We start from the raw sequence: 16,861 nt of genomic DNA on the forward strand, positions 1-16,861 counted from the left end.
ACTGCATGAGTAAAAGTATAGCAGTTCCAAAAATCGAGCAATAGATACAACCATAACAAGAGTAATATCATCTCTAAATATATGAGTGGAATTACTAGAGATCTGCTCATTTTGAGCACCAACATAAGAAAGACTCGAGCATCTTATAGCTCCTCTTCGAATTGAGGAATTCACACCAGCAGAATTAAGTGCAAGAGCAATCTTGCTGGCCTCAATATGTCAATAGAAGATACAAGTGTTCAATGCAAGCGTCCCACGTGGTTGAAGTCAAACCCAATGCCTCATAGAAATCAGAATTCCGTGTAATCCCAAGGCATGTAGCAAGAAAACTAGTGTCAAGATCAAAAGGAAAGTCACTGGTGCCAAATTCAGCATTCATGTTTTCATACTCAACATCATTAGGTACTAAAGCTACAGATGGTTGTCCGAATATGTAAGAAAAAGATGTTACAACCTCGACATATTCACAATCTAACTCTGCATGGATGATAAGTGATAGAAATCCATCATACTGTTTTAATTCTTCAAATTCACTACGTAAAAGCGCATTGGAATCAGTCGGATAATCATGTCCTGTATCGAACCAATGTCCACGCAACTACATGATAAACTAAAATAAGCACAAGCAACAATATGATTTCTGGCATATTCAAGCATCTTAGATGCCTCCATGGAAGAGACATGTGTTGCACCAGCCGGAACTACAATTAAGGACACAATGCTGGAACTTGAATGGTTTAACTTCAAGGGCTGCAGACTTAGTGTTGGGTCCCATACATGAAAAATTACACCTTTTTCAACTAAATTACTTGGGGAAACCAGATTTTTCATGTCATTACCACAACCCTGAATGAGTACAGGAGGCAAGTCTAAGGCACAAACAATAAAATAGCTAGCATAGTGTTTGCCATCGAAGGCAATTTCCAAGAGAACATATATCTGCCTACTGTTTATAAGCAATTATAAACAAGAACCACCCACCTCGATTATTTTCCCTATGTCAATCCAACTACATTTGTGTAAGCCAAAATCATGGTGACGAAACAATATATTTTGATTAGCACTAGCAAATGAAAATTTTATCCCATGAAATCTCCCAATAGCATTCGACATGACATATCCTTGTCTAGCAAAAAAAACCTGATAACCAATTATATCTCTTAGAGGAGATATTTTTAACACCGGAGCTGCATTATCTCTTGCATTTTCCTCCTCTTTATTTTTAGATTCCAGTACTTTTGTCACGTTACCATTGAAATCAGTTAAACCCACTAAGGAATTAATGGGAACAGAGATTGAAGGAGTACCAATCTGATTGACTAGAATCTCAGTAGTATACTCAGTTTGCAAGGTCTCAGAGTGAGACTGGTGCGTGTTGCCATTTATGTAAGAGCCTTCATCAAATACCTAGACCTCCTTTGATTTTGCATTGTTTAAAGCAGATTTCGTTATATCAGTAAAGACTTCAACATTTGATCGCTCAATAGCAAACACCTTGAAACAACAACAGCCATATGACATATTGTCGAACACCTGGGCTTCGATTTCGGTAGAATATTCCTTGCTTGTAGCCATGTGACCTTCCGGCGGTTCGAGATGTTGTTTACAAAAACGAATTTGCACCTTTGCAGCAAAGTGTTCCCAATCCGTCAATTGTTTGTTCCGGAGAAGCCATCGGAACCACTCCAACGCCTTCTCGTCTAGGTAAATAAACGCGCATAATAATTTGTTATTTTTTGATGTGCCGTAAATTCAAAGTAACGTTCAGCCCGAGAAATCCATAACTCTGAATCCTCACCACTGAATCGTCGAAATTCCACCAAAGTAGGCTTACTCGTTGCAAAGTTTTCAACCAACTCATGTAACAATGAACGAATTTCAGCGATATCATTCGACCACGAATCCTTCACCACCTTAATTGAATCATCGATAGTTCAAAATATTTGGTCCTCCATTAAAGACCTCTGGATGAAAACACTAATATAACAAACGGATTTTTCAACACTTCTATTACTTCAAAAGTGATAGGAAATTACAGCTCAACTCAAACTATTCGAGGAATTAGAGATACTAAACTAAAATACAAGGAATAGAGAAGAAGGGATGAGAAACTCATACTATGAATGGGTATGAGAGGATACAGACACTCAGAAGGAATATGAAGAGCAGACATTTCACTCAATAGTACACATCCCTGTATCTCCCCTGGGATCCCAAATATAATGCTCTAGCATTCTATTCGGTTGTTTCATCATTGGGCCTTTAGCTCCAAGCCCAATAGTCCCAAGTGGATCAGCCTCGTTCCACACTTCTGGCTCATAATTCCTTACTAAGTCGGGATGGTTCACAATACCCATATATAAATATTAAATTGTTAGCATTTTAGCACCGCAATCACGTCTAGTCTCACCTCAACTTCTCTCTTCACATGCTGATAAAACTTGTAGTGCGTATATTCACTCTTATTCTATTAATCCTAAAATATTTGCTCTCTAAGATGTTTTTCTATAATTCAAATTTTTGTTTGGCATCCTAAATTTTGTGTGTGTTGGGGAGGAGGGTTATTAAACACCACAAATTGTATTGAATTCTAGTATTCTGGAAACCCCCACAATCTGATGTAATTTGTGGAGGTTATAAAAAACCTCTACAATAAAATTCCCACAAAAAGAATTATATTGCAGGGGATAAAATAAACGCCACAAATCTTATAGTGGGGGTTCTTATAACTCCCACAAACAAACCCCCACAAAATAAGCTTTTTTTTTTTTGTAGTGACACTAATACTACTAGTATATATGGGAAAGAAATAATCTCGACTATGTACTTACCTGCTACCTTAATTCTCGTCCTCCGCACCTTCATGTCAATGACCATGTCCTTGGTAAGCTGAAGCAACTCCATATCCTGAACCATCTCTTCCCAACACTTCTTTGGTCTACCTATACCTAGACCCATCGAGACCAACCTATCACACCTCCTTACTGGGGCATCTGTATTTCTCTTCTTCACATGTCCAAACTATCTAAGTCTCGCTTCCCGAGTATCTTGTCCTCCACTGGGCCACTCCCACCTTGGCCTGAATGTCTTCATTCCTAATCTTATCCATCCTGGTATGCCCGAACATCCATTTCAACATTATCATCTTTGTTATTTTCATCTTATGGACGTGTGAGTTCTTGGCTGGCCAACACTCTGCCCCATACAATATAGTTGGTCTAACAACCTCTTTGTAGAACTTACTTTTAAGTTTAGGTGGCACATTCTTATCACATAAAACATCGGATGTGAGTCTCTCTTTTACCCATCCCGCTCCAATACGATGTGTAACATCCTCGTTAATTTCCCACTTCTTTGGATAATAGACCCAATATATCGTATTGCCAATTGCAGTATCTAATTAAACTCAAGATCCAATCTTTATCTTTCAAAATCTTTGTTTCTCTCATCTAATGGATCAAATTATTTAATATTTACAGAAACATATTTGACAATCAAAACCATGCTCAACGTTTTATCCTAAACAATTAGCGAATAATATTTCCTTTCTTGGGGGTCAATTGGTGTGGCTTATACAAACTTTTTTGAGTTTAATATCATAGAATATAAAACACAAGAGATGTTTCCTGGGTGAAGGATGTAGTAGTTTGCTTCGTTTTGGCTTATGTCTGAGTGATGTACTATTTTTGAATCAACTTCAGCCTTAAACAAGTATTGAATCAAGTTTAGCCTTAAAATTTCTTGAACATTAGAACAGACACTCATTCTACTGACTTCCAGTTGGTCTTTAGCAATAGTTTTAATTATATCGTTGTCATACCTATGTCACATTAATTATTTTCATAAAGCTATTTTGGGAACTGCAGTTTTCCTTCATACATGTTTGCTTGTGGTTACGTACATAGTTAACTTAAGAAAATGCAAATTTGGACAAGATTCATACTAAGCAATAACACATATCGCTGTGCTAACAGTTAAATAAGTTCAATAGACTGATAAGCTTGTTGGCTAGTTAGGAAGATAGTGGAAGCAAGGAGCTGGCTAGTGAATCATGGGACCCTGAGGCACTGTTACAAAGCTTTGAGATACAGGAAAAGTCCAGCATTAAGAAAGCATATCAATTATTTACTACTCAGTTTCAAAAAGTAGATTGGAAGAAAACAATGTTGGTGCAAAGTATCAGACCCAGACATTAATTCATTCTCTGGTTAGTAATTCAGCACAGGCTATCTACTGTTGATAGGTTAGAGAGATGGGGAACACAAGTTGAAAAAGAATGTGTACTGTGTGCACCTGACATAGAGGAAACCGTAGAGCATGTACTATTTGACTGTCCTTACTCACATCATGTGTGGAATACTCTACTAGGCTGGTTGGGAATAAAAAGGAACATAGGCACTTAGGAAGAAGTCAGTTGGGTAGCAAGCAGAATCAACAATCCACCAAGGGCTTGTTAGGGATATATTAGATATGTCCTAGATCCAATCTCATGTTTGATGATTTGAACATATTTTTCATGAATGTTATTTCCTATAAAATATATATATATATATATATATATATATATATATATATATATATATATATATATATATATGGCATTTGATATTCTTTTATCATTATTATTAATTGCTTGATTATTTAGATAAGGTCCTTGATTAAATTTTGAGACTTGTCATCGTGATTGAGATCATGATAATGAGAGTAAAGTTTCTTATAATTTAATATAAATTTAGTTCTTGATCATAGGATTATTAATTTGGACATTAATAATCCGGTTAGATCAATATCTGTGTGATCGTCTTTATAGGATAAAGATTAGTTGATCTCATTAACTAAATTACATAGATAGATGATGCATATAGAGATATGATCATTGAACCGACTCATTGGATAATTCCTAATGGTTAGAATTACCATAAACTGTCAATAGGATATTCTCTTGAAGAATGTGATGTAAGAGTTTCCTTTGACCTGAGATCGTCATAATAATTGACAAGTTATTTATTGTGTTTTGACACTAGACACCTATGTCCCTAGGGCGATAGTTGAAAGGATATTGGGTACGATTAAATACTTGTAGAATTAGTGATTGATCCAAGATAGAATCTGTCAACTCTTGGTAATGAGTTTAAGCTTCATGTTGTCATGAATTATAAACGACCAAACTAAGACCTTGGCCAGGGCAATTGAATGAAAGAAGAAATAAGTTTCTTAGTCATTCAATGGTCGATTATATTTGACATGAACACATAGTTGGTCGCCTATTTGGATTTGACAGTTGAACCATATCCTAGAGTGATCCAGAGCTATAAGGACAGAAGGAATTACTACATTATTCTTCTACTGGTTCTTGAGAGTAAATTGTATACTTCATTCTATCCGGTCGATAAGGAGTGTTGCTAGACGCCACCCTTGATTAGTATATTGATGTGATCAATTTACTTCCGGCTTAGTATTGAACCTATAGGGTCGCACACTAACGGGTGTTCTGATCATTGCTAAAGGATTAATTACTTTATTATTTGATAATTAAATTAAGGAATTTAATTAGTCAAATACATTTAGTTATTAGTCCAAATGAAATACTATTATATTCTTTGCTATCACAGAGGATATAATTAATATTGTGAATAAATTGAAGTTTCTATTTGGACAGAAAATTAAATTGTATCTCTTGGTTGAAATATATATATATACATATATGTGATATATATAGCTAATATTAGTTTATATATGATATATATAATTAATATTTGTTTATATAAGGTGTATATATATAATATTAATGAAGACTTGATCCAATTTTGATTGGACATGGAATTCCATGGAGGAATTCCTATGTCAGAATTTCAATTCAAACTCTTTAAGATCTTGGAAGATTCATCCCATTAGAATGAGATATATTTTTCAATGGAAAACTTTTATAAAGTTAATAAAGGAAGTTTGTCATAATCATCCCACTTAAAATGAGATATATTTTTCAATGGAAAACTTTTATAAAGTTAATAAAGGAAGTTTGTCATAATCATCCCACTTAGAATGAGATATATTTTTCAATGGATTCAATTTTTATATTAAAAGACTTACTCTTGATTTAGAATCGGATGACATTCAATTGTAGTAGCAAAAACTCTCTATTCTTCCCCTTTTTTAGCTTCCATTTTTGAAGAAAAAATAACAGGTTTTAGAAGCCATAAAAATCAAGAGACAAACATTCTTGACAATAATAGTTCTTGTCGTGTAACATTGAGTTGAGATTTTTGAGAAAAATTTCAACATAATATTTTGTTCACGGGTTTCATTGATCAAAGAGTTGATAGCAAGGATCGGTCTCGGTGTGGATACGCATAGAGTCTTTGCACAATCGAAGAAATTTTTTGAAACAAGACTCTCTTCACCATGTACTTCTTAGATCCGATCTTTGACATGTAAATAAATTTTAAACACGAAAAGTTCCGCCTAGGATTGTTATGCTCTGCCAGTACTAGCTGCATGCCTAGGGAACTCCCCATTCCCAGCATGACCGCGACCAATATTGTCGTTAGGTCGGGCGCCAACGAACCTCGAGGGAGTGAGCTCGACCACAACCTTGCAGCCTCGAGGTCTTAAGATGATTTCCTGGAATACCTTAATGTCGAGAAATTGGACCCTCCAATTTCGCCATATACATCCTTAATAAAAAATATTGGAGAATCTCTTACATCCCACCACACTGCTTAATTAGTTGTTATTCCCTTGTTCTTACCAGGGAGATATAGGTTTCTACTGTAGATTTTAACTCTATCCATATAGTCTAGTTTATTCCTCTCTTATTAAATTAGTACTAGCTTTTCTTGTTTTCCGAAGTTTAGAAAAAGAAAAATCTCTGAGATAACATTAATTAAATTATTGAAAAAGATTATTATCCAAAACCAAAAGCACAGTGCCTTGGTGGAGATAGTCTTTGTAAGAAATGAGTTGACATGGTGGTTTTCTAGAGACATTTCTTTCAGAAAAACATTGTCCCCTCAGCACAGATTTGGCAACGTGTACAGTTTATGGCATTACCCAAAAGCTGTCTATTCAATATCACTAGGGGGAAAAAAAGTATCATTAGGGTACAAATCTAAGATAATAATTGGATATAATGGCCAATTGCTTTCTTCTAAACCCCATTAAGCTTGTGCCTTTCTCTTCTTTTTTTCCTATCCCTTTTTATGGTCACACACATAGCCACAGTGGCGGAGCCACCTCGCAGGAAAAATACATTGTTTAAGTAAGTTAAAAAAAATTATATACATATAATATTATATGTTGATTTCCCTTAATATTTTTTGTATATTTATTTTTATATATTTTGACACTCCTTAATAAAAATTATGGCTCCCCACTGTATATAGAAGAGCTAAAAGGAGTTCTAAAATTTAATTTTCTTTTAAAGGAGTAATAACTTGTGTTGATAAGAAAGTAAGAGTTCCATAAGCACCCCATAGAACCAAATGTTACTGAACTTATCACTCATTAAAGCTTTAACTTTCTTGACAAAAGCAAAAATTCGAGCAGACGGACTCTCTTTTGATAGTTGCGTTGTGTTAAATACTTATGGTCTTCAAATTTGTAAAATTTGACTGTCTGTGCATGCTTAACCCAATCAATTATGAAGCTGCTTAATATACATTATTCAGAATGGTTCACACGTATGTCTATCATCGCGAGACTCCTTTTCTTTTTCCCTTTATCTACTTTCTTTCATTTTCAGATCTTTTTCTTTATTAATCTTTTGACTATACCATTTAGTACCATTAACACTGAATACTTCATGTAATCATCAAAGGCTGGAAAAAGCATTAGAACAAAGATGAATATGATTGCACTCACATAAATAGTTATCTATTACAGTAGTTAAATCGTTTTATTATTTTAAATTAAAACCAAAGTATAGATGTCGCAAATATGCCGAATAGCTAGTTCAACTCATTCAGTGTCTAAGCTGTTAAATTCAAGTTCCATTTTATCGACCTCTAGCCATTAATCATAGACTTATCAAAATTAGTCAGGCACATATAAAAATTGAAAACTCAAATAAACAAGGATGTTCTTTCTCTTCAAGAACCACACACAAAGATCTCCTTCCATATTTTTCAGCGTGATCAGCAATATTAGATGCAAGATGGAAAGAAAATTTTATGGATGACGTAGCAAACAAGGTGATGAAATACGAATATATATACAAGATTTCAAAAATCAAACAAAAAAGGACCTTTTCAATAGGTATAGTTGAAAATTATTAAAAACATATAGATGAGTCAATATACAAAATTTTGAGCAAGATTGGAGGTGATTTGGACTGATTATTATCGAGATTCATAGTTAAAATCGAGTTCGAAAAATTCTTCTACAACACATGTATCACACACACAAGTATACATAGATATACATTTGATATACATTTAATACAAATATGATACACAAATGATACACAGTCTAATACACATTAATCCTTTTTTTTTGGTAATTAAAAGTATTTTATTTACCAAATAAGATATTTACAAGTCTTACAATCTGCAACTAAAGAACTTTAAGCGTAACTCCTAATGGACATGAAGCCCCAGCTAGGAGTTACCTACGATCTTTACTACTAACTCTCTACTGCTACTATTTCTTCTAGCCTACATCAGAGTACCAATTTAGTTTAGACATGATTTGATCTAACCGGGGGAATATGGTGTACCTGATATGTATTTCTTGAATGATCAATCGTAGAATAGCATTGGTTGATCTCTTCTTCTTCTGAAATATCACAATGTTTCTTTCTTGCCAAATATAGTATACTGCAGCTGCTAGGGTCATTCTGCATACAGCTGCACCTCCACTCTTTCCTTTGCAAAACTGTTACAGCCATGTCAACTCCTCATGCCAAGCTTTCTTTGTTCTCTGTATACCTTGCCACTTTAGTAGGTTCTGCAATATAGCTCTTGATATCTCACAATCAAAGATAGATGTTGTACTGTTTCATTCTCTCTTTGGCATAGTGAGCATGTTTCCTCTCAATTAGTGGCTCACAATGAATAACAGATAACCTCTTAGTGCTCTAGTTCTTTACATCCAAGTATCTAAAGAGTAGTTTACCTTTAGTATAGCCTAGCATGTCTATAATTTGCTCCTGAAGCAAGCTACTCACTCCACCAAAGTAAATGCAGCTTTTGTTCGGATTTGTAATTAGCCATGAGGCTGCTGTAAATATTTTAAAGTGCTGGTGTAGTATTTTAACTGACTGCATATCTCCTCTACATAATAGAAGTAGTTCATCAGCAAATCTCAACTGAACTAGGTTGACTCTGGCACTCTTTGGATGGAATTTAAATTGTTCATTGTCCTTCAATATCTTCAATTATCTACTTAGGTACTCCATGCCTAGTACAAATAAGAATGGGGATAGTGAATCTCCCCACCTCAGCCATTTTCTTGCCTCAAATAGTACATTAGGCTTACCATTGATTATCACATAGTGAGATACTGTGCTAATACTTGTCATTATCCATTTCACAAATACTTCAGGGACCCATTCCACAGAGTCATAGGCCTTCCGCATTTCTATTTTGAGCATACATATGGGGGAGATGTTCTTCCTCCCATAGCCTTTGACCAACTCATGATGATGATATTATCCATAATCAGTCTTCCTGGTAGAAAGGTTGTTTGGAAATTACCAACAAATTCTGCCATCACATCACGAAGTCTTGCTGTGAGAACATTAGATATTATCTTCTTATTCACTGTGCAGCAGGAAATTTGCCTGAACTCCTTGATGTTAGTTAGATTCCTAACCTTTGGTATCAAGGTAATGGTAGTTCAATTGATAGCTTTACACATATCAGCATTTTCAAAAAAATCTATAACTGTTGCAGTAACTTCATCACCCAAATTGTTCCATGTCATTTTAAAGAAGAATAAGTTATAATCATCACACCCAGATGCTTTATTGTCATCAATATCCATTATAGCTTGCTTCATATCCTCTCTGCTAACTGGTTTTATAAGATGCAGTTGTTGCCTCCTATTTAAAGTATATCCATTCTGCATGCATGGATTGACTACCGGCAATTGAGTTGCAGCAGTATGAAGCAGTCCTTTATAGAAGCTCAGTATTTCTTCCTCCACTTCAGTTGGACTTTGTAGGATTTACCCTGTACTAGCAGTTAGTCTACCAATATTATTCCTTGTTTGCCTATTTTTCATGTAAGCATAAAAATATGTTGTATTAGAATCCCCAAGTTTAAGCCATTGAACTCTTGACTTCTGTTTTAATACACTTCTCCTCAACCATCAGCCACTTCTCTAATTCTAGCTTTGCAGCCTTTTCAAGAGTTATTGCCTTATCATCTTGGCCTGAGATAGCCATCTACTCTTGTATACTCCCCAGTCTGTATCTTGCTGCTTGTATCTTATACCATATGCCACTAAACTCTTGTTTATTCAGTTGTTTTAGGGCTCCTTTAAGTACTTTGAGCTTGTTTCACACATTAAGCACGACATGTCCCTTTTTGCTAGTCTTCTAGCATTGTTTTACAGTAGCATCAAATTCATTGATGCTTGCCGGATAGTTAAAGGTCTCATGCCTTCTTGGTTTATATTGTTAAACCCCACACTCAATGGAAAGTGATAAGAAAAACCAGGATTCATAATGATTCCCTCCATATAAGGCCACTTCTGTATCCATTATGCATTTACGAGGATCCTGTCAAATCTACTATGGACATGGTTGTTAGACCAGGTGTACTGCCTTCCCATAATTTTTAATTCATATAGTCCTGTAGCACTTAAGAAGCTCTTAAAATCCCTTACCTCTATCTCTGAGTAGGGTTGCCGTTAATCTTATCATCACTAGCCAGAATAGTATTAAAGTCACCCATTATTAGGCTAGGGCTATTAATTCCATGCATAGTCTCCTTTAGGTCCTCCCATAAGCTTTTCCTGTCTTGAATATTATGCTTACCATAGATACACATTAATTTTTTCATGTTTCATCTTCTACTTCGAATTTTCAATTCAAACCGACTCAAAACTCTACCAAATCATCCAAAACTTGAGATTCAAACTTTTTAAGATGTACCCAATCTATTGTAATAATATCCACTCAAGAAAAGTTAAAAATTGACCTTTTTGGCTACAAATAGCTAAGTGGATAACATTGGTAATATTTGGCTAATACTAGTAATATTTAATGAATTAGTCAATTTTTTTAATAAGCTACTTATAAATGGACTGTCATGACCCGAAATTCCCATCTTCGGGACCGTGATGGCGCCTAAAATTTCACTTGTTAGGCAAGCCAATGTTAGAGGATCTTTAAGCCAATTTTTATCAATTTCAATAAGTAAAATTAATTAAGCCGAAATGAAACTAAAACTAAGTGCAGAATAACATAAAATCAATAATATCTAAGAACAACTCGGATTTGGAGTCACAATTCACGAGCTTCTAGAGTTTTCAACATACAGAGCTTGAAATAAGTTCAACTGTCTAGAATGATAAGAGCAGTAAATAAAGGAAAAGTGTAAGGGGACTACAAGGTCTGCAGACGCCAGCAGATCTACCTCGAGTCTCCAAAAGCAGTTCCGAGCTGAAATGTCTCACGGACATCTAGGACCATTACCAAAATCTGCACAAAGAGTGCAGAGTGTAGCATGAGTACAACAACCCAATGTACTCCGTAAGTGTCGAGTCTAACCTTGATGAGGTAGTAACGAGGCTATGACAAGACACCCACGTAAATAATCATGTGCAGATAACAATATACGTATAACGTAATGACAATTAAACGATAAACATGTACTATTGGGAGGGGACATGCAAAAAGGGTAAAAGATACGATAACTACAGCATGAAATAATTACCAGAACAATTAACAAGCCTTTAACCAGTAAAAATGAATAATAGAGTGAACATAACTGCACGACATCACCCTTCGAGCTTTTACTCTCAACTTCACTGTGAAGCAATAATAACGGCATGACATCACCTTTCATGCTTTTACTCTCACTTTCATCATAAATTAATAGATACGACACAACATCACCCTTCGTGCATTAACTCTTAAAATGTGGTACGTCATCATCCTTCATGCATTAACTCTCACAATATGGCACGACATCACCCTTCGTGCATTAACTCCCACAATATGGTACGACATCACCTTTTGTGCATTGACACTAACAATATGGCACGACATCACCCTTCGTGCATTAACACTCATAATATGTCACGGCATCACCCTTCGTGCATTAACACTCACAATATGTTACGACATCACCCTTCGTGCATTAACACTTTCCCTTACCATATAACAATAAACATATAACAATAGAGAGATAGAATAAACAAGAACAAGCCTTATGTAAAAAAATGGTTCCACAATACCAACCTCAATTTCAGGAACAATACTCAATTATTACAGATAGTCCATAAACGCGGAAGGAACGATCAATTTAGTAATTAACTAGTATAAGCATGGCTATCATGATCAAAGAAAGCATTAAATTAAAAGAAACAAGTCCCACCCACATGCTTTACCCTAACAACAACGCATAAGTACTCGTCACCACACATATACAATGTACCCAATATTTAAATAAGTAGCAAATAAGCAAACAAGCCCTAATCCCTCAAGTCAAGGTTAACTACGATACTTACTTTGCTCCAAAGATCAACCCAAAGCTCAACTACAGCTTTGCCTTTCAAACAAGCCTCCAAACCAACAAAATCTAGCAAATTACCAACCTAACAATTCAAATTAAGCCTTAAAAACTATCCACGATTGCAAAATATTCAATTTACGTCATTATTGAAAAAGTCAAAAAACGTTAACTCCTGGGCTTGCTTGGTCCAAACCTGAAATTCAGACCAAAACCCGATTACCCCTTCACTCCTGAGCCCGGTTGTGTAATTTGTTTTAAAATCCGACCTATTTGAGGTCTTAATCCAAATTTTACAAAAATTCCTAATTCTACCCAAACCCCCAATTACCACAATGAAAACTAGATTTTAGGTCGAAATCTTATAAAATGTAATGGAAGATTGAAACAAAATAGGTTAGAATCACTTACCAATGAATTGGGAAAGAAGGGCATTGGGAAAATCGCCTCTAGGGTTCTCTAGGTTTGAAATTTTGAAAGAATGAGAGAAATCCCGTCTAACTCAACTTTTGACCAGTTGCAGATATCCCAATTTCGATCTAGTGTTCGTAATTGTGAACCCTGCAAATGCGAGAAACACTTTGCAATTGCGAAGACTCAGCATTTTTGTTATCATCGCAATTGCGAACAGTGGCCATCCACAAATGCATCCCTTTGATCGGAAATGCGATCCAGTGCTAGACCAACCATCTTCGCAATTGCAAAGATTTCCTTTGCAATTGCGACCATAACAGGAACCTGGGTTCCTCGCAATTGCGAACTCTGACCTCGCAATTGCGAGATCAGAGGCCTGCACTAGAACCAGATACACTAACTATTTTCTATGTCCAAAACTCACTCCGTAGCCTATCTAAAACTCACCCGAGCCATCGGGGCTATAAACCAAATATGCACACAAGTCCAAAAATATTATACGAATGAAAACATCTATATTTAACAACCGGACGTCCGAATTACGTCAAACTAACTCTGTTTCACATTAAATTTGACATACAAGTCATAAATATAGTAACACACCTATATCGGGTTCCGAAACCAAAATACGGACCCCATATCAACAAAGTCAAACATTGGTCAAACTTTTAGATTCATTAAACCTTCAAACTTTAATTTTTCAACAAAATACAAAAACTCGAGCTAGAAACCTCCGAATTCGATTCGGGGCATACGCCCAAGTTCCAAATCATGATACGGATCCTCCAGGACCATCAAAATACGGATCCGGGTTTGTTTGCTCAAAATATTGACCGAAGTCATCTCAAATGAATTTTAAGGTAAAATTTTATATTTTATCAGTTTTTTAAACATAAAAGCTTTTTGGGAAAACACCAGGACTACGCACGCAAATCGAGAAAGGCTTAAAGAATCTATTAGAGGCTTTAAAATACAGAATTAGATTCTAAAACATTGGATGACCTATTGGGTCATCACATTCTCCACCTCTAAAACAACCGTTCATCCTCGAAGGACATGGAAAAGTAACTGTACTAGTGAAAAGGTGTGGATATCTACTCCGCATGTCCGACTCGGACTCCGAAGTAGCTTCCTCGATGGGCTGACCTCTCCACTACACTCGAACTGAAATATAACTCTTTGACATCAACCGACGAACCTGTCGGGCTAGAATAGCCACTGGCCCCTCCTTATAAGTCAAATCCTTGTCCAACTAGACTGAGCTGAAATCTAAAACAAGGGACAGATCACTGTGATACTTCTGGAGCATGGAAACAACGAACACCGGATGGACTGTTGACAAACTAGGCGGTAATGCGAGCTCGTAAGCCACCTTACCCACTCTCTGAAGAATCTCAAAATGTCTGATATATCTAGGGCTCAACTTGCCCTTCTTTCTGAACCTCATCACACCCTTTATGGGTGAAACCCGGAGCAACACCTTCTCTCCAACCATGAATGCAATATCATGAACTTTACGATCGACATAACTCTTTTGCCTAGACTGAGCTATGCGAATTTGATCCTAAATTATCTTGACCTTATCCAAGGCATACTGTACCAAATCTGTACCCAACAAGCAAGCCTTTCCCGGCTCGCACCATCCAATTGGAAATCAACACTACCTCCCGTATAATGCTGTAAGGCCTCGGAAAATTTTGCTAAGTAATTTAGGATTTCGGGGTGCCAGGAAAGCTAATTATAATATTTTATATGCTATAAATATGATGTAAATGAATTGTATATAGTAAATAAGTGTATAAGTCATATAATAAGTAATGTGGGGTCCAAGGAGAGGCCTAAGTCTAAGTGAAATTGGAAAATTTCATAAAAGGCTAAAATTCCAAGTGAATTCGCACAAGTCCCCACTTTGAACGAGCATATCTAAATATATATATATATATATATATATGGTTTTATGTGATGAACAACTAATCAAATAAAAGGTCTTTGAGTTTAGTTTCTAACACTTCAAATCGTTTGTCATTTGGACATTCCTACACAAAGTTATGATCAAATTACCAAAGGATAGATTTACGACCAATTTTGCGATCGCAAAACGACTATGTGGACCGCATATGCGTCACATAATAAAGCAGAGTCGGGCAAAACATTATGCTGTCACATGTTGATTATGCTGTAGCATAATCGATTATGCTATCACATAATGATTATGCTGCAAGAATGTTGCCCACATTTCGATTATGTTATAGCATAATTACACCACATAATTGACTTCAGGAGTCATTTTTGGAAATTTTCATATACGAAACCACTTTAATAAATAAGGTTTGGGGCTTCATTTGGGACTATTTTACACTAAATCTAGAGAGATGTGAGAGCATTTTAGAAAGAGAAAGAGATAACCTAGCCTCCTAATCATCAATCTTGCACAAACCTTCAAGAATCAAGCATGCTAATCTCTAGCTCACAATCTCCCGGGTAAGTCCTACTTCTAATATTTCATATATGAGATTATGAGTTCAAAAATATATTCTAGGGTTAGAAATAGGCCATGCATGAGACACTAAGCTATAGTATGTGGTATTAATGAACTATTTTGGGTAGTTCTTGATGGGATTGGGTTGGGGAATGAAGGAAATTTTGTAAAAGAGCTTTAAAATCAAGATGCATAATTAGTATTTGATAAAATGCTCAAATGAGCTGAAACCATGAATATCTTCCTAATTTGTGTTTGATTTTGTTATGTCTCAAAGTAGATTGGGATTACTAGAAATTTCTGGAATGTTGTAGTAACTTAAGTAAAGCTTAAATAATGTATGTATGGCTAGAAATCCCTCTTCTTAGAAATTGAGCTCCCATGATGTCTATGTAAATATTGTAAGTCCAAAATTTGATTGATGTAGTACTTGTTATTTCAAAGGAATTGGTGTTGCAAGATATATGTGAAAGATGTATCTCAATGTGTTCAATATGCTATTCTTGGTAATTGAGGATATGTGAAGGATGTGAACTCTGTGCTAAAATGCCTAGAGTTCAAGTCGAGTTTAAATTGAGATTGTTATGCCAAACTATGTGAAATCCTCTATGTATAAAGATGTTTGAAATAAATCAAATGAATTTGGGAAATAGAGTGTGGCCAACGTGCCGAGAACTTGAGTTATAATTGTGCCTGGTGATGCCTATGACATGAGAAAATATGAAATAGATTATGAAATGAGCCTTGACTCTACTTTCCATAAATGACTTCAATAATAAAGTGCCCTAAAGGCTTTGTACACAATTTATGCCCATAAGTGCCTGTTCGAGATAATATTTTGCCTTATAAGTACATCCAATGTGATCCGAGTTGTTACATACTTCGATGTTGAAATTGTATATTGTCGTGATTGGAAAAGTGTAATTTGAGAATAATTGGTGTAATTGCTTATTTATGACTTTGATGTGTGTTTCTATTGTGGTTTGGTGTGTACCCTCCTTTTTGGAAGAATCCTTTGTGTTTAAAGTTTCATTGCTAATGAACTTGAGGTGTATGATTTTTTAAATATTGTATATGCCCATGATTCATGATTTATTCCCATGTGTACTTGACATCTTGGATTGAATGGCTTGTTGTTGAAATTGATATTGATGTGAAATGTGGAGGAAAAGAGCTCGAATTATGAAATGTGGCCTAGAGCCAAGTATGATGTCATAATTGTGGCCCCAAATGCCGATGAATTGATATGTGTGATATAAACTTGAAAGGAGATGATTGATGGAAAAATGGA

The sequence above is a fragment of the Nicotiana sylvestris genome, chromosome 4 (genome assembly GCF_000393655.2).
Source record: "Nicotiana sylvestris chromosome 4, ASM39365v2, whole genome shotgun sequence".
Lineage (NCBI taxonomy): Eukaryota > Viridiplantae > Streptophyta > Magnoliopsida > Solanales > Solanaceae > Nicotiana > Nicotiana sylvestris.